At 34.0% G+C, this 27,212-nt stretch overlaps 1 protein-coding gene across 1 annotated transcript in view; it reads right to left on the reverse strand.

Moving 5' to 3' along the window:
• Positions 1-27,212, reverse strand: part of Pxdnl (peroxidasin like) — a 431,430-nt gene that overhangs the window by 197,973 nt on the left and 206,245 nt on the right. The window lies entirely within an intron of this gene.

The following is a 27,212-nucleotide window of genomic DNA, read 5'->3' on the forward strand; positions in this document are numbered from 1 at the left end:
TGTGGTTTCATTTAAATATCTTAATTTGGTAAGAAAATGCCAAGGCTCTCATTGAATTCTCAAAGGTCTCCTTGGTCCAAAATATTAAGAAATGTAAAGTGACCATGAAGAAATTCTGACTAATGAGATCATATGTTACTGAGAAGCAACTTTTCTATGAAAAAAGTTTGACTATAATCGACTCTGTGAAACTGAATATATTCGCTTGAGAGTTATATTTTTTTGCAAAGCTGGCAAATATCACCATATGAATCATCTTAATGGGATTAAAAAAAACATCTTAACAGATCCATAAGATATATTTTGGTCCTCCTGTGACTGGCACTGAAAATCTACAGGAAAGCATACCGCAGATTTACAAATATGATGTAGAACTAACCTTAGGCAAATATATGATGGAAGTCATGTATGTGACATGGGAGCACTTTCTATGTTGTTTGGATTCAACCACGGGGTTACAAAGTTATTTCATCTCCATGATCCTTGAGATTATCACAAAATGAAATCCTGGATCATTTGTACACCATGTGCCCATCCGGGTTTGAGGCAATCAGAATTTCTGAATCTTTCCTCCAAGTGCTTTTAGAATGTGCCTTTGTGTACTGTGGATGACCCTTTGCCTGCTGTTTGGTTGAAAAGCCCTTTCCACATCCTACCCACAAATCCAATGCTCTTGGGTGGGTGATTCTACTCTAGCACACTGCAGTCCTGATTCACTTAGATGGCATAGAAATCACCACTCTGGCTAAAAATGAAAGGAATGCTTTTAAAAAAAACTGTTCTGTGAAGCTTTGGAAATTCCAAACTGGTGTCTCTTCCCAGAGGTTAAGATCCCAAGAAGTTTATCAGAGTAGTAGTGACTAATGTGGATTTATGTCTAACTGGAGATTTTTTCCCATGGTATTATTTGATACTATGGAAGATCAAAGACTTTTAGCTCTGCCAAACTTAATCAAGTTTCTTCTCCTATGCCAATGTGTGCATTTCCTTATAGAATTCATTTTTAGAAAATAACTCTGCAAAGGTAGTTTAGCAAGAATTTTCCATCCTCACCATCTGACCACCTCAATATTTGATCATAATTCTTCATCATAATTCTTCACTGCCCCATGACTAAGATCTGATCATTCTGGCCTGCCTTCAGCAGGAATCCTATTAGGTTGGTTGGTTCAGCCAGACAGAAATACTCCCAAAATTCTGTCTCCTCTCAGCAATTTTCTACCCACTGATATCCTCCTCCTTGGCTTATAAATTTCCTGGTATATATGGAATGAAGCCTTTTTTACCCTCAGGTCTCTCTTGCCCTATGGCAATAGTCTCAAATAAAATATGCCTTCACAACTTCTATCTAGCTCTGATTTTCTTTGACAAATCCGGCTAAGACCCAAAGTCACAAAAATGATAATAGAATTTTCTAGAACAATGTTATTTCAAGCAGATTGTAAATTGCATTGAAATGCAAATGAAAATCACAATTCGATATCACCTCACCCACCAGGATGGTTACCTTTTTTAAGAAAAGCAAAACAAGAGAAGAAGGCTGCATCCCTCGTTGCTCCATAGCTTGGGATCCAAGCAGCAGGAATATTGCTTCTTAGCGAGGTGGGTGAAAGAGGGATTTCACTAAAATTTACTACTGGACAGTCAGAGTATCTTACTGACTCAGAAATTTGGGTACATTGAACAAAGAAGAAAGAGTACATTGGAGCCAAGCCGGTTGTAGCAGCAATAGCAGTAGCAGCCCTGGTTCACCACAGTGAGAGGGGATAACACACCAAGAAGCACTTTGGGCAGATTTGGTACAGAAAAACATGCAATCAGAAAAAAAAAAAAGGCCGAACTTAGTTGATCCAGATGTTGCACTATGAATTGGTGTTTAAAAGCACTCTGCATTTCTCAACAGGCAGTGAAGAACTGAGGTGGGCAGTCTGGGGGAGGCCACGCTGCAGCTGCAGCTGTGGGAAAGAGAAGAAAGGAGAAAACACTACCATAGAGTTCTAGCAAGTGTCTACCATGCAGCCCTGTAGAATGTGACACAGAAAAAAGGAAGGGAAATCCAAGTTGCTTTTCTTTTGAGTATGACATCTCACATGACCAATTGAAGAGGGTCAGGAATCTGAAGAGGTAGTTGTGAATACAGTCAGGGGCTAAACCCGGGAAGGCTGTGCTCATGGGCAGTGAGGTGGAAGATTGGCTCTCCTGCCCCCTCCCCTGTGAGTAGAATTCTTGGAAGGCTCTTCGGACAGATATTGGCAACTGCCAGGCCCAAGGGGTGCCCTAATTTCTAATCAGGTGCACGGATCTAATTTCTCCAGAGCAGACCCCACCCAACAAAGCCCCTGAGGCCTGATTAGATCCAAGTCCCATCCAGCAGAATTCTGCAGCAGACCCACCCTTGGGAGTGCATTGATCTGATGTGTGCAGACAAACTCCAACTGACAGTCCTTCCCATTCCATCCTACCTTAGGTCATTCTGACTGGCAGCTCAGTGAGCAACACTAACAGAGGAAGGGTTTAACAACTCCCAACCCTTGCTCAGTGTCTCCGCACCCGGCTCTCAGTACATAGCCCAATGTTTAGTCAGCTATTAAGCTCCTGTGACTAAAGGACCCAACCAGCAGAATTGTATGGGGAAGAAAAGTTTATTTAAGGGCTCAAAGTTTCAGAGGTCTTAGTCCATATAGAAGGTCGGCTTCATTCCATGGGGCTCCAGGTGAGGCAGGATATCATAGAGGACAGGTGTGGGGGAGGGAAGCAGCTCACATGATGATGTTGATGGGAGGGGAGGGAAGCGGTGGGGTGGGGGGGGGTGGGGAGGGGGAGGGGGAGGGAGAGACTCCACTTGCTAGATACAAACATATACTCCATAGCCAGGCTCCCAATGAGCCACCTCCTCTAGCCACACCCCACCTGTTTCAGTTACCACCCAGTTAATCCCCTCAGGAATTAATTCACTGATTAGGTTAAGGCTGTGATACAATCATTTCTCCTCCAAACCTTCTTGCATTGTCATACTTCTTGCATTGTGAGCTTTTGGGGGACACCTCACATCCAAATTATAACACTCGAGAAGGAATGGAAAAGATAGTTGGACATAGGCATTGAAATCCATTCTCATCTACTATTTTGACCACCTCAGTGGAGATGACGTCTTCATTTTTCATTAGGAATCTCTTATCCTTTTCTCCTCCACTTCCTCCTCCTCCTCCACTTCCTCCTCCTCCTCCTTCTTCTTGTTCCTTGCTGTGGTGATTGGTACATGAATATATATATGCATATTTTTTCCTCAATTTTAGGATTTTTAATGTAGTTACTTTTCCATCTCCTTCTTTTGAGGGTTGAGATTTTGGTTTATTTTGGTTTTGTTGTTTTGTTTTTCTTTGTTTCTCTTATTTCTCTTTCCTTCCTTTCTTCTCACACTAATAGCCCAATTCTCTTGTTCTTCTCTCTCCATTTACTATTTTTCCTATTTTTTTCTCCTTTTTTCGTACAACCTTCACCTGCTACATCTCTTCTGCATTCTCTCTGTTCACTTTTTGAGATGGTAAACTCTCTTCTACCACCCTATCATATTTTCTTTTCTCTTAATTAACTGTGTTTTTACCATCTTTTAGAACTAATTGGTTTATCTAATTTCTGTCTCCACCATTAATGCAGTTGCAATTATTACTGCTGTAGATAACATATTTGACACCTATTGTTTGTTTTAATGCCAGATCTAGCTTATGGTTATTGTTTTTTTGCTGTTGGCAATTTCTGTTTTTTTTCCTGTGGTAATTAACATTATAGATCCCATAGTAGAAAGCAGGTATTTATTTTAATGCTATATAATGTTTGCATCAGTTGTTGCTATTGTTTATTTCCCCCATTCTGTGAGGTTGGGAACTTACAGGGACACTTCCAGTTCGGAAGGTAGAAACTCTGCTGCTGAACTAAACTTAAAGGACAGAGCACCTTGCTCCACACATAAAGTAACAACACTCAATCTTCAACTGTGCTTTAATACAAAGAATAAAAAGACAAAATTCCAAACTAACTACCAGGCCCCAGGCAGAAACATAGAGGGGTAAGCTCTTAGTCCACTCATGGACATCAGCTACTACAGAAAAACGGAGAGAATTAACCAAAGTCTGTGAATATGACACCTATGAGAGGTCTCAATCTAGGACATTTTGACAAGTAAAAGTTGGGTCTAAAAAGACCCACATGTAAGAGTGGAAGAAAAATCCCTCTCAACAGATGACTGAAACACAGAAATACAAGAAAAATGAAAAAACAAGGGAACATAACACCCCCTAATGTTCATAATTCACCAGCAGCCAATGCTAAAATTACTTAAATGGATGAAATACCAGTAAATAATTCAAAAGAATGGTTTTTAAAAATGACCAAAATAACACAGAAAACAACTAAATGAATTAAGAAAGGCAGTACAGAATGAGATAAACATACAGATACAGGAAGTATTCAAAGCCCGCAAATAGACAAATCAAAAAGAACCTCTCCATGATATAATTAAAATGCCTAACATATACAACAAAGACAGAATCTTAAAAGCCTCAAAAGAAAAAAAAAATCAAGTCACATTTCAAGGCAAATCAACCAAAATCACTGGTGATTTTTTTAGCACAAACTCTATGAGGCAGGAGGATTTGGAATGATATGTTCCAACTCCTGAAGGAAAATAACTATCCACCAAGATTGCTATCTCCAGAAAAGCTAACTATCAAAATCAAAGAAAAAATAAAAACCTTCCAAAATAAGCAGAAACTAAGAATTCACACCTTCTAAACCTGGCACAATAAAATTTACCTAAAGAAATACTTCACATAGAAGAAATAAAAACCAAGCCCCAGAACTCACAAATGAGTGACTAGCTAAGCAAATGAGAAACAGGACCAAACTAAATATGATAAATAAATCAAAATGGCAGGAATTACTAAACATTTCTCTATAATAACATTAAATGTAAATGGTCTTAATTCTTCAATTAAAAGATATAGGCTAGCAGGTTAGATTAAAAAAACAAGACCTAACTATGTGTTGTTTGCAAGAGACACACTTTACATGCAAAGACAGCCACCACGGTTTAAAAGTGAAAGGATGGAAATTGAAATACCATTTGAATGGTTCATAGCTATGAGTTCCTACATAAGAAAATCAGGAAGATCCCAAATAAAAAACCTAATGATGCATGTCGAATTCCTTGAAAAAGAAAAACAAACCACTACTAAAACCAGTAGAAGGAAAGAAATAAGTAAAATCAGAGTTGAAATCAATGAAATTGAGAATTAAAAAATACAAAGGATCAGTGAAACAGATAGTTGATTCTTTGAAAAGATAAACAGTATTGACAAACTCTTAGAAGCAGTAATAAAAAATCTTTCAGTAAAGAAAAGCCCAGGAACAAATGGATTCTCAGCTGAATTCTAGCAGATCTTTAATGAAGAACTAATGCCAATACACCTCAAATTATTCCATGAAATAGAAAGGGATGGAACACTTCCAAATTCGCTCTATGAAGTCAGTATCACACTTATATCAAAACCAGTCAAGGATACATCAAGGAAAGAAAATTCCAGAACAATATCCTTGATGAACCTAGGTACAAAAATCCTCAATAAAATATTAGCAAATTATGTTCAACAACATATTAAGAAGATTGTACATCATGACCAAGGTTTTTAATCCCACAGATGCAGGGATGGTTTAACATACGCAAAATTAGAAAAGTAATTATCACATAAATAGAATTAAGAATATAAATCATTTAGTCATCCCAATAGATGCAGAGAAGGCTTTTGACAAATTACAGCACCCATTCATAATAAAAACACTGAAGAAACTAAGGATAGAAGTATGGATAGAAGGAACTACCTCAACATCATAAAGGCTATATCTGAAAAAATACAAAGCCAACCTCATTGTAAATGGGGAAACACTGAAAACATTTCTTTTCAAGTCTAGAATAGGACAAGGATGTCTACTCTCATCACTTCTATTTAATATAGTACTAAAAATTCTAGAGCAACTAGGCAAGAAAAGTAAATAAAGAGACAAAAATGAGAAAGGAAGAAGACAAATTATCATTATCTTCAGATGATATGAGGCTATACTTAGAAGGTAAGAAAAACTCTATCAAAAATCTTGAAGAGCAAATAAACAAAGTAGCAGGTTACAAAATCAACATAACAAAAATCAATACTTTTCCTATATACCAACAACGAATCTGCTGAGAAAGAGATCAGGAAAACTATCCTATTCACAATAGCCTTAAAAAAAAAAAAAAACCTACTAAAAAACCTACAATCCTCCATCAAAATGTCAATAATATTCTTCATGGATTTGGTAAAAACAGTCTTACAATTCATTTGGAAGAATACAAGAAGATAATTCTCAAAATAAAAAATATAAATGACCAACAAATATATGAAAACATGTTCAACATCATTAGCAATTAGGAAAAGGCAAATCAAAACCACACTAATATTTTACTGCATACCAGTCAGAATGACAGTCATCAAGAATGCAAATAATAATAAATGCTGGAGAGGATGTGGAGAGAAGGGACACTTTTACACTGTTAGTAGGATGGTAAATTTGTATAACCACTATGGAAATCAGCATGAAGTTTCCTCAGAAGACTAGGCATGGAACCACCATGTGGCCTAGCAACACCACTCCTCAGTATTTATCCTAAAGACTTAAAAGTCATCATACTATGGTGATGCATACATACCCATGTTTATGGAAGCACAACTCACATAACCAAACTATGGCCTAAGTGTCTATCAATGGATAAATGGAAAAAGAAAATGTGGTATACATACACAATGGAGTTTTATTCAGCCATAAAGAAGAATGAAATCATGTCATTTGCAGGAAAATGGATGGAACTTGAGACTATTATGTTAAATGAAATGAACCAAACTCAGAAGGTCAAGGGTCATATGTTTTATCTCATATGTGGAATCTAGAGAGAAAAAAGAAAAAAAAAGTTGGAAGGGCAGAGATATCATGAAAATTAAACAGAGATCACTAGAAGAAAGAGACTAAGGATGGGAGAAAGGGTGGAAATAGGGAAGTGTTAGGAATGATATTGGTCAAATGATAATGTACATTTTGTGCATGTATGAATATGTAACAACAAATCCAATCATTATGTACAACTAGAATGCACCAATATAAAAATGTGGAAATAGGAAAAAAAAATCAAAGTAGCAAGTGTTGGCAAGTATGTACAGAAATAAGAGTCCTTTGGGTTAGAAACGTAAAGTAATGAAGCCTCTTTACAGTCTGAATGCTTCTTAAAAATATAAAATAGAATTCAAATGATACAATTATTGCACTTCTGATTATAAATCCAAAAAAACTTGAAAGCAGGATCACAAAGGGATATTTACACACCCCTGTTCACACCAACAAAAATTGCATAGCTGGGGCTGGGGCTGGGGCTCAGTGGTAGAGCGCTCATCTAGCACGTGTGAGGCCCTGGGTTCAATCCTCAGCACCACATAAAAGTAAAATAAAGGTATTGTGTCCAACTACAACTAAAAGGGCCCAGTGGAGGCTCAGCTCCTGTGGGGTCAGGAAGCAGAGGGAGGAGGCACTGCAGGGCAGATTAACCTTTCCAGGACGTGCCTCCAGGGACAAACCTTCAGCCATGCCCCACCTGCCTACAGTAACTACCCAATCAATCCATTTAAACTAGGCTGGATTATGACTCTCATAATCCAAACTAAGCCTCTAATACCCTGTATTAGCACAGGAGTATTTGGGGGACACTTCATTTCTAAACCATAACAGTCCAATAGCCCAGTATTTTTTTTTTTAAATCTACATTGGAAGAATGGAGAGAAAAAGTTAATATACTAAGTAACCAAGCATTTCTCAAATTTTTCAATGTCTAACCAAGATTATTACTTTTTGAGACTAAATACCCCCAATTTTGATGTTTGTTTTCTGTGGCTATTTTCTGTGTCTAACTATTTTTGTGGTTAAAATATTACATGTTTAATTGTCTGGGCTTAGGAAAAGAATCATGCATGGGATTAAAAAAATAAATTGGTTAACATATTCTAGTTATGGTCAAAATCAAATGACAAAATATTTCATACATTTTAATGAAAATGAATATAAAACAAAAATTTTAAAAAGTAACATTAGTTTCTGAGGTAAAGAGAATATAGATGAATTTATTTTTCAAATTTACACATTTTATAAATAAATTTGTACTCATTGTAAAAGTATATAAGTAATAGATTAATGCATAATTATTTTCAAAAATTTTGAAAATTTAGAAAAGCACAAAAAGGATAGTGAAATTATGCTAAACTTTATACTTGTCACCTCTGTAGATATTTTTATCTTTATTTAAACCCATTTGTTTTATATAATTGTGATTAAATTCTCTATACTTTAAATTTATTTAAAAATTACAGTTGTGGTGAAAACTACAAGCATAAATATAGTATCTTACCATTTCTAAATGTACAATTCAGTTGTATTTAGTATGTTTACCTTGTGGTGCGGTCTGCAAAACTTTCTTGTCTTACAAAACTGAAACTTTATTTATTGAGGAATAACTCTCTAGTTTCCTTTTTCCTTTATTCTTTAGCAATCACCGTTCTACTTTCTGTCACCATGAGTTTAACTACTCTAGACACCTCAAATAAGTGATATCATACAGTAGTTATTTTCTTCTGACTGGCTCATTTCACTAACCATAATGTCTTTGAGATTTATCCATATTATAGCATGTATATATGCTGGATATATTTTTATGACTGGATAATTTTCTGTTGCATGTATATATCACACTTTTTTTCCTCATGCATCTGTCCTGCAGCGTGGCACTCACCCTCATGAACTTATGTAAATCTAATCACTTCTCAAAGATCCCATTTCTAAATACCATCATGTTGCAGTAGAGCTTCAACATATTAACTTGGGGAGGGGGGTGAGCGGGTATCAACAATCAGTCCCTAACAGCAGCCTAGATTGAATAGAGAAAAAGAACATTCTGTATTGACTATTCCAAATCATAAATTTACCCAAACTGGACTTGAAACAATAATTTTCTATCATCATGTGAAATGAAGTTCAAAATAGGAAATGGGTTATAAGAAAATAAAATTATATTTTACACTACTTAATATGTAAACTAGTGTAGTCACACCTATCAGATATTCCATTTTATATTCTTGTGTTTACTGTGTATTCATGTTTCCATGTGAAAATATGCACAGTAAGCAGCAGAAAGTTGTACATCTTTCTCAGTCTTAGATGGGGTCATGTTCACTTTAATAATATTTTAAAATGCATTGAAGAATAACTTAACTTTATACCTCAAAAGCCCATGCAGAACAAAAACTAATAACATAATGTGAAAATGAATCATATATATTTATAGATAAAATGATAATATGTGTGAAAATGAAAACACAAAAGAACTTGAAAATGTGAAATATATGCTGTTGTTAATTCAGAGTAGAGAAGTCATGAAAGAATGATGTCTAAGTACATAGATTTTTTAAAAAATCTCATATCTATTCCCTAGAAGAACTTAGTTGATAACTTCCCAGTATAATAAGAATACCCACTATTCAGATTTTATTTCAAGCTAATATTTTTCATTAAAAGAAATTAAGATCTTTGAAGAAATATCTTCTTCTAAGTCCAAAGTAGAAAAAACTATTATATTGTTTGACAAAATGCACTCAAAGTCTAATGGGATCATGTCAAAAAGACAAAGCCTGAAGGGTCTTCTACTGGCTAAGTTGGGGCTACTGGAGAATCAGAATGAATGATGAGGTATCTGATTATAATACGTAGAATTTTTCATGTTCTATGAGTCCATAGAGATAAAAGAGAAAGAGAAACATATGGCAGGGAATTTTAAAAAATTCTTCTTTTTAGTAGACTGACAGCTAATAAATGTAGAAAGTGATAAAATTAGAAAAAAACATAATTTTGCAACGTAATATAAAAGCAATATTTTTAATGGATGCTAAAACCATTGGTGAAATTCTGTACATTTGGAAGCAATTAACTTTAGTGTATTTTTAATATATACTAATATACAATGTATACTAATACACAATTAGCTTTAGTGTATTAACCTAGGATCTTGGCAGATCTTGCTGTAATTACTTATTTTAATTTGTTCTAATTAGTTATACATGACAGTAGAATGCATTTTGACAGACTGTACACAAATAGAGCACAACTTCTCATTCCTCTGGCTGAACATGGTGCAGAGTAACACCAGTAGTGTAATCATACATGTATACATGGTAATAATGTCCATCTCATTCCACTATCCTTCCCATCCCCACCCTCCATCCCCTTCCCTCATTCCCATCTGCACATTCCAAAATTCCATCATTCTTCCCTACTCCCCACCCACATATGGATTAGCATCTGCTTATCAGAGAAAATATTCAGCTTGGTTTTGGGATTGGCTTATTTCACTTAGCATGATATTCTCCAACTCCATCCATTTACCAGCAAATGCCATAATTTCATTCTTCTTTAAGACTGAGCAAAATTCCATTGTGTATCTGTACCACATTTTCTTTAGCCATTCATCTGTTGAAGGGCAACTAGGTTGGTTCCATAGTTTAGCTATTGTGAATTGAGCTGCTATAAACATTGAGGTGGCTGTGTCCCTGTAGTATGCTAATTTTAGGTCTTTGGGTATAAACTTAGGAGAGGGATGAGTCAAATGTTGGTTCCATCCAAGTTTTCTGAGGAATCTCCAGACTTCTTTCCTTGGTAGTTGCACCAATTTTCAGTCCCACCAATAATGTATGAGTGTATCTTTCCCCCCACATCCTGGCCAACACTTTTGTTACTTGTATTCTTGATAATTGTCATTCTGACTGGAGTGAGATGAAATCTTAAGAGCAGTTTTGATTTCCATTTCTATAATCACTAGCAATGATAAACATTATTTTCATGTTTGTTGAATGATTATATTTCTTCTTCTGTGAAGTATTTGTTCATTTCCTTAGCCCATTTATTGATTGGGTTATTTGTTTTATTAGTGTTAAGTTTTTTGAGTTCTTTATATGTCCTGGAGATTAGTGCTCTATCTGAGGTGCATGTGGTAAAGATTTTCTCCCATTCTGTAGACTTTCTTTTCACATTATTATTTCCTTCAATTAGAAGAAGCTTTTTAGTTTGATTCCATCCATTTATTAATTCTTAATTTTACTTCTTGTGCTTTAGGAGTCTAGTTAAGGAAGTCAGTCCCTATGCCAACATGGTGGAGATTTGGTCCTACTTTTTCTTCTATTAGGCAGAGGGTCTCTGTTCTAATGCCTAAGTCTCTAATCCACTTTGAGTTGTTTTTTTGTGCAGAATGAGATATAGAGATTTAATTTCATTTTGCTACATATGGATTTCCAGTTTCTCACCACCATTAGTTGAAAAGGCTATCTTTCTCCAATGTATGTCTGTGGTGCCTTTGTCAAGTATAGGATAACTGTATTTGTGTTGGTTTGTTTCTGTTCTGTACCATTAGTCTACATGTCTATTTTGGTGCCAATATCAAGCTATTTGTAATTACTTATTAGTTCTAGTAGTTTTTTTTTTTTTTTTTTTTGGACCATTCTCTGTGTAACTGATCACATCATCTGCAAAGACAGCTTCATTTCATCTATTGTCCCCTTATTTGATTAGCTAGCCCCTTGGTATGATAGTGAATGTTGATGGAGAAAGAGGGCTTTCTTTCCTTATTCCTCACCCTAGTGGAAAAAAAACTAATTTCCCACCATTAAATATAATGTCAATCATAGAGGTTTGTTGATAGATGTTTTTTATATGTAATTAAGAATGTTCTCTCTCTTCCTAGTTTGCTCAGAGTTTTCTGTCATAAACAGATGTTAGTTTTTGTCAAGTTCTTTATATGCACCTTCTATATAATTCTAAGTCTTTCCTACTCTTGGGTGTTGCTGTTATAGGTTACAATGACAAATTTTTTGTTTGGTTGGTTTTAGTTTGCAGTAATAAAGGTTGAAGCCAATGGCATTATATCACTGAGGTATATCACCAACCCTTTATATTTTCTATTTTGAGACAGAGTCTTGCTAAATTTCCCAGATAGACCTTGAACTTGCAGTACTCCTGCCTCAGACTCCCAAGTAGCTGGGATTACAGGTGGGTATCACTGAGCCTGGCTATGTTGATTTTCAAATGCTGAACTACCCTGACATACCTGCTAAAAAAAAAATCACTTGGTTGGAGTTTATAATTCTTTTTTATGTTGTTGGGTTGGATTAGCGAATATTTTATTGAGGATTTTTGTACTTATATTCATAAGAAATTTTGTTCTCTATTATTGTTTCTTGCAATATCTTTGGTCTTGGTATTAGGATAATGCTGGCCTCAGAGAATTAGTTGGAAAATATTTCCCTTCTTCTATTTTTCTGGAAGAAATTGTAGAAAATTGGTAGCACTTTTTATTTTTTAACTATCCAGTGGAATTTGCCAGTGGAATCATCTGGGTCTGCTTTGGGAAGGTTATTATTTATTGATTCAATTTGTTTAATAGACATGATCCTAATCAGACTGTTGCTTCTTATGCAACTTCATAGATTATGCCTTTTAAAAAATCAGTCCATTTTGTCTAGATGATCAAATTTATGGGCATAATATTGTTTTATTATCTTTTTAATGACTATAGTTGAGTAGGGATGACCCCATTTCATTTGTGATATTAGTAATTTGTATGTTCTCTCTCTTTTTTCTTCATTAGCCTGGCTGGAATTTTATCATCTTTATTCATCTTAGTTCTAAGAATCATTTTTTGGTTTTGTAAAACTCCCTATTTCCTGTTCTCACTTCATTGAACTTGCTGAGTCTTTAAAAATTATTTGTTTCTTATTACACATATACAGCACAATTTTTCATATCTCTGTATATAAAGTATGTTGACACCAATTAGTGTCTTCATACATGTACTTTGGACAATGATGCCCATCCCATTCCACCTTCTGCTTGCCTTAGTTGTATTCTTCCTGCTCTTATCTTCCTAGGTGAAAGCCTAGATCATTGAATTTATACCCTCTTCCTTTGTTTTATATGTCATTCAACACTGGAAACGTATTTCTAAATGATGTTTTCACCACATCCTGAAATTTTTGACAAGTTTTGTTTTTACTTTCACTCAGTTCAAAATATTTTTTCTTTTTTTTAAATTAATTTTTATTGTTGGTTGTTCAAAACATTACATAGTTCTTGATATATCATATTTCATCAAAATATTTTTTCTAATTTCTCCTGAGGCTGCTTCTCTGGTCTGTGTGTTACTTATAAACATGTTGCTTAACCTACAAATATTCTAGGCCCTTCCATCTGTCTTTCAGTTATTATGTCTGTTTTAATTCCACTATGGTTTAAGAACCTGCTCCATGTGCCTTTGATTCTTTCATACTTAATGAGGAAAAGGATTTATCAAATCTGTCTTTCAAGAGTTTGTCTTTGTTTTTGGCTTTCTGCAATTTGAATATGATATGCCTGGATGTCATTTTTTTGCAATATATGTGTGTTGGTACTCTCTGAGCTTTTTGGTTATTTTCTGTTTATATTATTTTTGAAAAAAAATAGCTACTATAACTTCAAATGTTTATTCTATTCTTTTCTCATTTTCTTTTCCTTCTAGTCTTTACATTGCCTGTATATTACACCATTTGTTAGTATCCTAGATTTCCTGAATTTTCTCTTTCCACTTTTTCTAAAACTTTTTTTCTCTTTGCATTTCAGTTCAGGAGGTTTCCATTGTCATATCATCAAGATCATGCGTTCTTTCCTTGGCCTTTCTAGTCAGTGGTGAGCCCATCAAAGATATTCTTCATTTCTGTTACAGTGGTTTTTCTTTTTGTGTTTGTTTGTTTGTTTGTTTTATATCTAGCATTTGCTTTTTTTTTTTTTTCTTTTCAATACTGGGGATCAAATCTAGTGCCTCACACATACTAAGCAAGTGCTTTGCTCCCAGACCCCAGTATTTACTTTGGGTTCTTTCTTACAATTCCAATTTCTCTGCTTACATTATTCACCTGTTCTTGCATACTGTCCACTTTTTTCATTAAATCTCTTTTCATTAATCCCTTCATTAATCATAGTTATATTAAATCTCTGAGCCCTAATTGCAAAATCTCTGCCAAATCTGGGTCAGTTTATGATGCCAGCCTTATGTTGCTGAACTGGTTTTTGTTTTGTTTTGTTTTGCTTTGCTTTCTTCTTCATTGTATTACAATTTTTCAATGAAAAGTAGACATACCGTACCATATAACAGAATTGGAGGCAAATATTTTTTCACTATTGATGGATCACTTGTCTTTCAGTCATCTGCAACTAATTTCACATGCCTCAGTAAAAATGTGTCATGCATAAAATATACAAAGCAAATATAGACATTTCCAATTAATTATGATTCTTAGAGTTTCACTTTAGATGATAGTTATGTAGATGTTTACTTTTTTATGTGTGCTTAAAAATGTTTTCAAATTAAAATTTGTGGAAAAAATAAAACAGATTAGAATTATAATAACTAAAATAATACATATTTTTTTCTTCTTTCAAAGATTTTATGTTGCATTACAGGGATATATACAAACATGCTTTTCAGCAAATATGACAATTGTATGTGTCTTTATAAAGACAATCTATGAAAATAAACTTTTTCTTTACTTAAAAGCAATATAATTTAATATTGATTTTTATTATCCTTTCAGAAAAGATTAGAGATTTCTTCCAAGATGTGAAAATATTATCTAAAGCTAACATTTACTCTAAGCATTTGGGACTACTGAATTATATTATGAGATTGATTTTATTATTATATTTATTAACCACAATCTTTTCAGGCCATTAAATATTTTAAACATATTAAACAGAAGATTATCTTATTTATTTATTATTTTGCATTTCATTAGTTATTTAGATGTTTAAGCACTCACATTACATTTTCACAAGCTTCTAAACACTCACAAATTATTTTCCCCATAGGACTGTAACAATAGATTCCCAAGAAGTATAAATACATGGTTGAACTGACATTAATACACATCACCATTTTATCAATTACATAATAAAAAACAAAATTGTCAAGTATCCCAATAACAAGGCACATAAAATATTTGATGTCTGCTCAATTCATTAGTAGAAAAAAAAATTGCAAGAAATTGGCAAGAGAGGGGAAAAAATCACACTTCAAACAAAAAATGAGTTGATAAAAAAAACTTCTGATAATTATGGGAAAAAATTACAAGAATTTGAAACATTTTATGATTAAGAATTTTTTTTAGTTACAATAACAAAGCATCTCCACCTTTTAAAAAATAGTTGCTAGACTAAAAGTCTCATTCTACATGTTCAGCACGAGACAAAGGCAATATTTTACTAAAAATGTTTAAAGCCCACTCTGATTCTTTTTTTAGGCCCTCCCTGTTAAGTGGCACCTCAAAGTACAAACAGTAAAGACATGTGCTTCTGTGGCAACTTAAATTTTCAAATAGATTTCCCATATTGGCATAAAATAAGATTCATAGAAAGACATTGGAATCACCCTAAGACATCATGAAATTTTTTTTAAATGACTCAAAAAAAAAACTTGATGCGTACTAATATGAAAGTGGGAAATGTAAACATAGAGTGAGCAGGCAAATAACTATACAGGCTCCACAGTGTTTGAAATGAATGAAGGAGTAAAGGTTTGGAGTATTCTTAATTCTTAGAATTTGGGTTTTTTTTAATGATACTAAAAATATACAAGTTTTGTGATGGGTATTTTGGCACCTTATTTCTCAATTTTTTAATATGTTAATAAGATTCTGGTATGGAAATAGATTTAAATACATTAACTCAATATCACATTATTTCAGGAAAGGTCAATTGGTACAAATGAGAAGCACATTTTAAATGCAAACATCAATAATATTTTGCTAAGTGACGGAACATGTTGATCATAACCCAAACATAGAGGTTGAAATTCTGTCAAGCTTGTGACCTGGTAAAACTGCTTTCCAGGACTCCTGGGGGAGCTTCATCAACTTATTCACCACACAGACATGTTGGCTAATAATGCATGACAAATTAGGTCCTGCCTCAAGTTTCAAATTTCAAGGCAATAACATCAGGTGCCCTAGTTTTATTGAATGCAGCAGTTCTTTCTAGGACCATTAGAGTCTTTGAAGCACAGCCACATTTTTAGGCCATGACATCTCCAAATCTGATTGGACAGTGGCGTACCATCATCAAAAGGCCAATGGAGAACACGGATGCCTTCTTTCTCCACAACATTAGCATCATAAATTGTATCACATACTCTATTGTGGAAATACCATACTTCTTTTTTATCCCCATACTTAAGTTCCTCTATGAATGCGTTTAAGATTACAAGGTTGGCACTATGGAAAACAGTCTGGAGATTCCTCAGAAAACTTAGAATGGAACCACCATTTGACCCAGTCATTCCACTCCTAGGTTTATACCCCAAATCAGCATACTACAATGACACGGTCACATCGATGTTTACAACAAGCTCAATTCACAATAGCTAAATTATGGAACCAACCTACGTGCCCTTCAACAGATGAATGGATAAAGAAACTGTGGTATATATACACAATGGAATATTATTCAGCATCAAAGAAAAATGAAACTATGGCATTTTCAGGTAAATGGATAGAACTGGAGAATATTATGCCAAGAAAACTAAGCCAGTCCCCAAGAACCAAAGGCCAAATGTTTTCTCTGATATCTGGATGTTAATTCACAATAAGTGGGGAAGAAAGAATAGAGGTATTTTGGACTAGACAGAGGGGACTTTGGGGAAAGAGGGGGCTTTAGGGTAGGAATTATAGTAGAATGAATTGGACACTATTTCCCTATGTGCATAAATGATTATATGACCTGTGTAATTCTATATCACGTACAATGAGAAATGAGAAGTTATACTCCATTTAAGTATGATGTGTCAAAATGCATTCTACTGTTCTGTACAACTAGTTAGAACAAACTTAAAAAACGTGTTTTTTAAAAGATTACCTCGGTTGGATTGTGTGTAATAAGTAATTTCACTTTCTTGTATGTGGCTTCCACAGGAGCAGGGCAATTCATTCAAGCCATGATAATTTAGTTAAAAAACACTCAATAGGGTTATGAGAGAATTTCAAAAATTAATACAGAAATGATACAAAGTACATGAAGTCTACTTCAATATATTCCACTTGATATTCTCAGTGCTTTGAGTATGAAGTGAGGAGTAAAAGGAAGTGAAATGAACCTCCTAATAAGAAGCAGCAGTTCTTCAATCCAGTAATACTGGAAAAAAAAACAGAGAAGTGCACTGAAGTTTAACCATCCAGGGGAGAATGTTTGTAGAATGCTCTGTGGGTTTTAATCCAGCTTCGGGGTCCAGATTAGTCATTCCTGTGGGAACTTCTTGGTGGAGCAGTAATGGCTTGTCCTCACGGAGGTCATGCTGTGCCTGGCAGTGGACTCCACTGCCCTGTGGAATCTCCATAAATGTGTGGCCATGAAGACCACAGATCTGAGAAATACGTCTGCTCATTTGAAGACTGTGACCTAATCATACAGCGGGTCCCAAGGCAGCAGGCAGCAGCAGCCAAGCAGGCCCAGTGGGAGCACCAGATTACATGCAGTGAGAGGCCCAGAGCGCATTGCTGAGCCAGCCAGCAGCCACACGTGCCAAGGTCAAAGATGACCTTATTCCATGAAAAAGTATTAGTCTAAGATCTAATTAATATTCCAGAAAAGCTCACGGCTAATTAAATTCTGTAAAGCCATGTTTCTTTTCAATAAAACGTCATATGGCCACAAAATCCCTCCAAAGTGCCTGACTTGAGAAAATTTCACAAAAAAAAAGGAGTTACCATGTTTGTCCAGGAAGTCCGTCCATTCAGTTGTTCTGCAGAAAAGCATCATAGTTTACCTCCCATTTCTTAATGACTTGTTTACAGCCATCCTGGAGGTAGCCTGGAGGTTTCAGTCTTCTCACAGGGATTGGCTCCAGGAAGGATATGAGCCCGTGAAACACAGGGGACATTTGCTTGATTTCTCATATATTAAATATGTTTCATTTTTCTGCTTCATGAGCTCTCAGAAGAAACCCATCCTCTTCCCCAGATGAGCAGTGTGAACAATCTGGCAAAAAAGTTTGGCTAACTTGAGGAAGAGACATGAAACTTCCAGAGTCCAACAGGTAGATGAAGGGAACCTGCTGGAAGGCCAGAATGAGGGATGCAGATGAACTGGGCTCTTACTGAAATTTTTTGAGCCATTGGGTCGATCTTGCTCATAGACCAGCATTCTATGATATTGATGCCGCCCCCAGTACGTTGTGTGTTTTGATTGGTTAGAACAATGAGAACCTAAACTGACATTGTATTTTGTAAAATGAAAAGGAAAAAAATCTCCAATTTTTTTTTCAGTTGTTGCCTCTTCATCCTCCTCATCTCTGAATTCTTCCCAATAAAGATTTCAGCAACCTAAAAACTCACCAAATCTGAATCGTTTTTATGTTTAAAAATTGCCACCTGAAGAAATTATCTCCCATTCCTTTCCCTACCATTAATATATATTTATACAAAAAATAACATTGTAATTTACTCATTGGGTAATTCTAACAATCAAGCTAAAATTCATGAGGCTCAAAGAAGTAGATATAAAATTCAAAACAACTGCAAATGAGCAACATGAAATTTTTACTGAAAATCCAATAAATTGAAAATCATTATGCCAATTATAACTAAAACAAATTATACAAATGCAATACTTCTTAAATGGGAAAATTTATACTCACTTTACTTCTGTTTTCATATTTTGGGGGGAAACTAAAGTTTCCCTTATGGCCTAAACCTGTGTCCTACATTATTTCGAGATATAATAATTCAATACTTTTCAAAAGTCCAAACAATAATAGATAAAGAATGATTAAAAATTACATCATCCCAGGACCGCCCCCTCCAACCAGCAGAGAAATGCAAATCAAAATTACTCTAAATTTTATCTCACATCAGTCAGAATGGCAGTTATCAAGAATACAGACAACAATAAATGTTGGCGAGGGTGTGGAGGAAAAGGCACACTCGTACATTGCTGGTAGGACTGCAAATTGGTGCAACCAATCTGGAAAGCAGTATGGAGATTCCTAATAAAACTTGGACAGAAAGCATCATTTGACCCAGCTATACCACTCCTCAGTCTATACCCAAAGGACTTAAAATCAGCATACTATAGTAATGCAGCCACATCAATGTTCATAGCAGCTCAATTCACAATAGCTAAACTGTGGAAGCAACCAAGATTCCCTTCAATAGATGAATGCATAAAGAAACTGTGGCATATGTACACAATAGAATATTACTCAGCATTAAAAGAGAATAAAATTATGGCATTTGCAGGTAAATGGATGGAGTTGGAGAAGATCATGCTAAGTGAAGTAAAGCCAATCCCAAAAAACCAAAGGCCAAATGTTCTTTCTGATAAGTGGATGCTGATCATAATGGGGAGGGGGAAGGAATGGGAAAAATGAAGAAACTCTTGGCAAAGGGGAGGGAGGGAAGGGAGGGTTCATGGGGGCAGAAAAGATGGTGGAATGAGATTGATATCATTACCCTAGGTACATTTATGATTGCACAAATGGTGTGACACTACATTGTGTACAACCATAGAAATATAAAGTTGTGCTGCAATTGTGTACAATGAATCAAAATGCATTCTGCTGTCAGATATACCTAATTAAAATTAATTAATTAATAAAAAATCAGATCATCCTTTATCTCACTCCTTTTTTTCTGAAAAAATTTAAACCCAGATAACTTAATCCAATCAAAATAAAATTCTATTTATTAAAATGTATTAAATATTCTAGAAATATTTTCACTTGAGATTAGAATGTGGTCTCCCAATTATAAATTTATTTCTGTTCTACAACAATCAATGCCAAAAACTTAAATAATCACTTTTGATTTAACATTTATTCATTTTGGAACTAAAGTTTTAGATTACTGTCAGAAAAGAGGATCCAAGAAGGTCGAGTCGTCATTCAGCTAAGAAACATAATCACAGAATCCAAAAATTGTTTTTAGATAATAGGTATGTATGAAAAATCAACAAATTGATAAAAATTTATATCAGTATGTTTCACTAAATGTTTATGCATTAAATTATGTGCATCTCTGACAATGTCATTTCCAGAGGAATTGTTTCCAACTGTAAAAATTCAGATTTAAGTTAACAAACACCGTAGAAGATGGTTTATATATAATCTGCAAGATTCTTTCTTATGGAAAAGATTCTGGGGTTATAAGAATATATTTTTAGAACATCTCTTCACATGATAATTTAAACTTTAAATATTTCCAGGTTGTCACCTGTAAGAGTATTGGGCTCAAAACTGTATGATGGAAGTATGAATCTGGACTTAGCTATGGAACTCCCAGAAAATTAAGCTTATAAAAATACAACTCTTTATTTGTGTAGTTGGGGTATTAATACATCAAGTCATAGGATGATTGTGAAAATTCCATGAGATACCTATAGAAATGTTCCATAAAACACTATGTAAATAAGTAAGATATAGAACATTAATATCAATGCAATGTTTGGCAAATAAATGATTACCAAGTAGTGTGTTAAATAAGTGAATGAGTAAATAAATTAATGAATCAATGAGTAAATGATAGCATAACAATACATTTTGCAATTTTATTTATTTTTTTTAATTTTTTTAAAATTTTTTTTTAATATTTATTTTTTAGTTCTTGGTGGACACAACATCTTTGTTTGTATGTGGTGCTGAGGATCGAACCTGGGCCGCACGCATGCCAGGTGAGCGCGCTACCGCTTGAGCCAAATCTCCAGCCCTGCAATTTTATTTCTATTGTATGCCCAGAAGAATTGAAAACAAGGACTCAGATACTTGCAAACCCATATTTACAGTAGCATTTTCATAATAGCTTAGTGGTGGAAAAAATCCAAATGTCCGTAGATGGATGAATGATTAAGCAAGCTGTGTTGTAGCAATACAATGGAATTTTATTCAGCTATATAAAGGAATAAAATTGTTATATATTACAACATTGATGAGCCTTAAGGACATTATATGAATTGAAATAAGCCAGATAAATGGTAAACATTCCAGTTATTAACATATCTAGAATTGGCAAATTCATGAAGATAGAAAGACAGAAAGCAGAGGTTACGAGAGTCAGGAGAATGGGAAATGTGGAAGTATTATTTAAAGGGTCCAATTTCTGTTTGGAATGATGAGAAAGTTCTGGAAATGGATACTGGTGACCATTATTTTATAAATGCACTAAATGTCACTGAATAGTCCATTTAACAAATGTTAAAATGGCACATATTATGTTACATATAATTTGCCACTTTTTAAAAAAAAATTCATCACACACTAGAGTTGTGATTATTAGTTCTTTCTTCTTGTCAAGAAGTACATATGAGAAAGACATTCAAAAAAAATTTTAATACCTTTCTTTTATTTTTTCATTTTTGTGGTGCTGAGGACGGAACCCAGTGCCTCGCACATGCTAGGCAAGTGCTCTACCACTGAGCCACAACCCCAGCCCAAGACATTCGAAATTTATAAACTCTTTGTTTCATCAGGAATAACAGAGGTAGAAGGAGTTGCACCTCTTTCAAGTGTTTACAGAAAAAAATAATGAATCCAGAATTCTATATAAGTAAGCTAAAATATTCTTCTGAAATGACAAGTTGACCAGGATATTCTCAAAAGAATGAAAATTGGGAGAATTATCAAGTTTAGAGCTATATTAAGGAAAGTTTTCTAAACGGAAAGAAAATGATAAAACTAACATGAAACAAAAAGAAAGAATAGTAGAAAAAAACAAAAATTACGGATACATTGTACCTTTTCTCTTCAGCTTCCTAAATTATGGTTGATGATTGAAGCAAAAATAATATCATCATCTGCTGTAGTTTTCAAAGCATGTAGAGAAAATATTTAAGACAATTATGTAGGAACTATGGGAGGATTAAGGGACTTCAAGAAAGGTAAGATTTCTGTTTAACGCAAGCAAGTAAAATGAGTATATTAGAATGTGATAAGCTACATGTAAATATAGAAAATGCAGAGCAGCTGCAACCAAAACTATGAAAAGACAAAATACAAAACTCTAAAGAATAAAAGGAAAACAAGAAGACACCAGAAAGGAAATCACAGAAAAGAAAAACAGAACAAACAGAAAACAAAAATTAAAGTGTGAGACTTGAGCCTAATACATCAACAATTACACTAAATAGAAACAATCTAAACAATTAAAACACAAATTTGCAGAATAAAGTGGTCCACCTATGTGCTATCTATAAGAAACTGACTTCAAGTAAGATGGAATAATCAAATTGAAAGTAAAAGTACAAGAGAAGTTGGATCACGCAAGCACCAATCAAAAGAAAACAGGTTGGTTGTGTTAATGTCAGATAAAGTAGGCTTCAGATCAAAGGTAATAACTAGAGACAAAAAAGAAAATTATATAATGGTCAAAAGGTCAGTCCAACAAGAAGACATAACAATCCTAAATGTCTGCAAAAAACAACAAAACATCAACATCTGTGATGCAAAAAGTGACAGAGCTGACAATAGAAATGCATATATCTACAATGATAGATAACTTTAATACCCATTTCTTACTTATTGATAAAATAGCTAGGAAGAAAATCAGCTAGGATATGAAAAACTCAATTATATCATTAAAAAACAGAACCTAGCTGAAATTCATACAACACTCCATGCCCAGAAACTTAGGATCCATATCCTATTGGGGTCACATTCACAGATCACATCCCAAGGTAGAGCACATCCTAGGCCAAAAACAATCTTCATCAGTGTGAAAGCATTGAAACCATAGAGTGTACTTTTTGAACACAATGGAGTCAATAGCAGAAAGATAGAAAATATCTAAGCACCTGGAAATCAAATGACATACTTCATGAGTAAAAGGGAAAATTTGAAAAATTAAACAATATATCTTGAATAGCATGAAAGTGAAAATACAACTTGTCATATGATATATCAAGAACTATGTAATGTTTTGAACAACCAACAATAAAAAAAATATAAAAAAAAAAGAAAATACAACTTGTCAAAATTTGCAGCATATAGATAAAGTAGTACAGAGAGTCAAATTTATCGTGTGACATATATTATAAAAGAGGAGAACTCTCAAACCACTAACCAAAGCAATCACCTCAAAAAAATTAGAACAAAGGAGCAAAACAAATTCAAAGAAAAAAAGAAAGAGAATAATAAAAGTGAGCACAAATCAATAAAATTTTTAAAAAAATTAAAAAATAGAGAAATCATGGAACCAACAAAAAGCTGATTCTTTGAAAGTAGTAATAAAACTGTAAAACCACAAGCAAGAGTGACAAAAAACAAGAGTAGACACAAAAAAAAATCAATGAGAAATGAAAGTAGGGAAATAGACTACAGATCACACAGCCATCAAATTATAACAAACAATTTTACACACATAAATTTGACAGCTTAGATGAAATGGATCACATACTCAAAAAACACAGGCTACCTCAACTAACCCACTATGAAGTAGATAATGTGAACAGCCCTACAACTATTAAGGAAATTGAATTCACAATTTAGACCCTCTTGGAAAATAAATCCCTGGCCCATGTTAAGTTATGATGAATTCCACCAAATGTTTAAAGAATTATCTACACACTCTCTTCCAAGAAAAGACGAAGAGGAACACTTCTCAACTCACTGTGAAGTTAGCATCACAACTTTAAACCAAAATTGAGAAACAGTAGAAAAAAAAAAAGAAAGCATCAGACCAAAAGCCCTTATAAATATGCAAATTCTCAACGATTCTCTAACACATTTGAGCAATCTTTTTAAAAATCCATAATCTAGTGTTGTTTATTCCATGGAAAGAAGAGTGGTTCAATATTCAATAATTTATCCATAAAATTCACCGAATTCTGTATTGAACAGGCTCAAGAAGAAAAGTCACCTGGTCACAGAAATCAATGAAAAGAAACTTGGTCAAAGTCTGTGCTCATTTATGATTAAAACTCTAAGAAAATAGGATTACGGGGTTGCTTTCTCAGCTTCCTAGTTAAGAATTTGGCAAAAAAAAAAATCATCAAATCTTATACAAAAATCATCTAATCTTTTATGTCATGGCTCATAACTGAATCATCTTGCCTAGACCAGGAACAAGAGAGTATTATCTGTTCTCACCACTTTATTAGACACAATGACTGAAAATCCAGTCAATGAAAAAATGTCCAAAAAAATACATACAGATTATAAAAGAGAGACAGAAAAAAAGTTCCTGTTTACAGGCGACATGATTACATAGAAAATTCTAAAGAATTAACCAAAAAAAAAAAAAAAATTCTTCTAGAATTAAAAAATGAATATGCAAGATCACAGTATATAAGAGAATACAAAACTCAATTGTACTACTAGTTTCTGGCAATGGATATGTGAACATTAAAATAAATAATATAATACTCTTTTCAATCACTTAAAAAATAAAATATTATTATACTCTTCAATCACTTAAACAATGAAATGTCTAGGTACAAACCTATCAAAAACTACAGAGGATATTTGTTCTAAAAACTAAAAAATGCTGATTAAAAAAAATTAAATAAGTGAAAAGACATTTATTCATGAATTAGAAATCACAAGGAATAAATTTGTCATTCAACTGCAAGTTGATATACAAACTTAAAAAAATCCAAGAAAGACTTTTGTAGATATAGAAAAGACGACTCCATATTTCAATAGAAGGTTAAAGGAGCTAGAATACTTAAAACAACTTTGAAAAAGAAAAGAATAAAACAAAAAGAAGCTGCCTACCTGGATGTAGTGCATATTATAGAACTACAGTAATCAAGACTGTATGGCAAAGGGTAAACATATAGGTAAATAGAATAGAAGACAGCTCTGAGATAGACTCATAGAATATGGTCAACTTGTTACTGAGAAAGATGTAAAAGCAATTCAGTGGAGGAAAGAAAGCCTTTTCAACAAAGAAAAAAGTGCGGGGGCGGGGGCAGGGAGAGCCTTGACCTAAGTCTAATCTTATACTAAAATTTATAGTTCTACATATTGTACTTACTTCTGTGATCTAAGTGAATCACAGAACTAAGTACAATATGTAGAACTATAAATCTTTTTGGAAATTTTTCTGGATCTACCATTAGACTAAGTATTTTAAGACTTGACACCAAAAGCACAATAGATAGAAGGATAATTTGATAAACTGGATTTCATCAATATTAAAATATTTACCCTTCAAAAGATCCAGTTAAACAAGTATTTCTTTGAAAACTACACATTTGGGGAGTGCAGGGCTGGGGATTGCACCCAGCACCTTTGTGTATTTGAGGCAAACACTCTACCAACTGAGCTATATCCTCTACCCCTTGAAAACTACACATCTAACCAAGAACTATTCTAGAACTACATATCTGAATAAGGACTCACCTCTATAGTACATAAAATCTCAAAATTTAATAGTACCAAAACAAACAAAAATAAAAACAATACAAAATCCCATTATCTAATTAGAAAATGCTCTAAAAACCTGAACAGCCATGAACAGATGAAGATATAGAGAGAGTAAATAGGCACATGAAAGACATTCAACGTCATTAATCATTAGGAAAATACAAATGACAACTGCAATGAGATATCACTATGAAAATTTTTTAAAAATAGTGACAGTGAAAAATGCTTGCAAAGTTGCAAAGAAACTTAACCAGTGATACTGGTGGAAATGTGAAATGGCATGGCTACTCCAGAAAATTTGTGAGTTTCTTCAAAAATTAAACATGAAACCACCACATAACCTAGTGTAATACAGAACATGGATGGGTGGGGGTTTTGTCTTGCAAATTCAAAGAATGAAATCCTCAACATAATGGTGAGAGGAAGCAAAATAACAGGATTTATTAGAGCAATAGAAAGCAAAGCTCCCAAAGATCCCAAAGAGGGGATCACAAGAGAGGGATGCCAATAGGTATCTATATTCTAGGGGTTTTAAATTCTCTACTGAGTTAACCTATAATTGAAAAGTCTTTATTGTTCTCTTTTTCTGATACAACTGAAAATGTACAAGTTTAATTTCTTATTCCCATAATAGGATGGTTTAATGTCTTTGTTGACCTGAGTTTGACCCATTCTTGTTCCTTAAGATAAAAGAACTGCTTGTTTGAGGTTGACTAATGTTAGGGCATGGGTACACAGGCATGAGTGGGACTTTCCAGTCAGGCAGCCAAAAACAAAAAGCCTAGGGTTTCAATCTGGGGTAGTGGGACCCCTTTCTCCTAGTCCCAATTTCCATCTGCCTATAAGTAATCTATCTCCTGCCTCAATAATAATTGTTTTTCCAGATATTTATTCCAGAGAATAAAAAGTTATGTTCATGAAGAGAGAGCCTACAGAATGAGAGAAAATCTTTACCACATGCGCCTCACAGAGAGCATGAATCTCCAGGACATATAAAGAACTCAAAAAATTTAACACCAAAAAAAAAAAAAAAACAAATAACAAAATCAACACATGGATTAAGGAACTGAACAGACACTTCTCAGAAGAAGATATACAATCGATCAACAAATATATGAAAAAATGTTCAACATCACTAACAATTAGAGAAACACAAATCAAAACTACACTGATATTCCATCTCACTCCAGTCAGCATGGCAATTATCAAGAATACAAGTAACAATAAATGTTGGGGAGGATGTGGGGAAAAAGATAGACTCATACTTTGTTGGTAGGACTCCAAATTGGTGCAACCACTGTGGAAAGCAGTATGGAGATTCCTCATACAACTTGGAATGGAACCACTATTTGACCCAGCCATCCCACTCCTAGGTTTATACCCAAAAGACTTAAAATCAGCATACTACAGTGATACAGCCACCTCAATGTTTATAGCAGCTCAATTTACAATAGCTAACCTGTAGAACCAATCTAAGTACCCTTCAACAGATGAACAGATAAAGAAATTGTGGTATATATACATGATGAAATACTACTCAGTCTTACAGAAGAATGAAATTATTGTACTTGCCAATAAATGGATGGAACTGGAGAATATCACGATAAGTGAAAGAAGCCAACTCAGAAGAACCAAAGGCCAAAGGTTTTCTCTGATATGCAGA

Source organism: Callospermophilus lateralis, chromosome 16 (genome assembly GCF_048772815.1).
Source record: "Callospermophilus lateralis isolate mCalLat2 chromosome 16, mCalLat2.hap1, whole genome shotgun sequence".
Classification (NCBI taxonomy): domain Eukaryota; kingdom Metazoa; phylum Chordata; class Mammalia; order Rodentia; family Sciuridae; genus Callospermophilus; species Callospermophilus lateralis.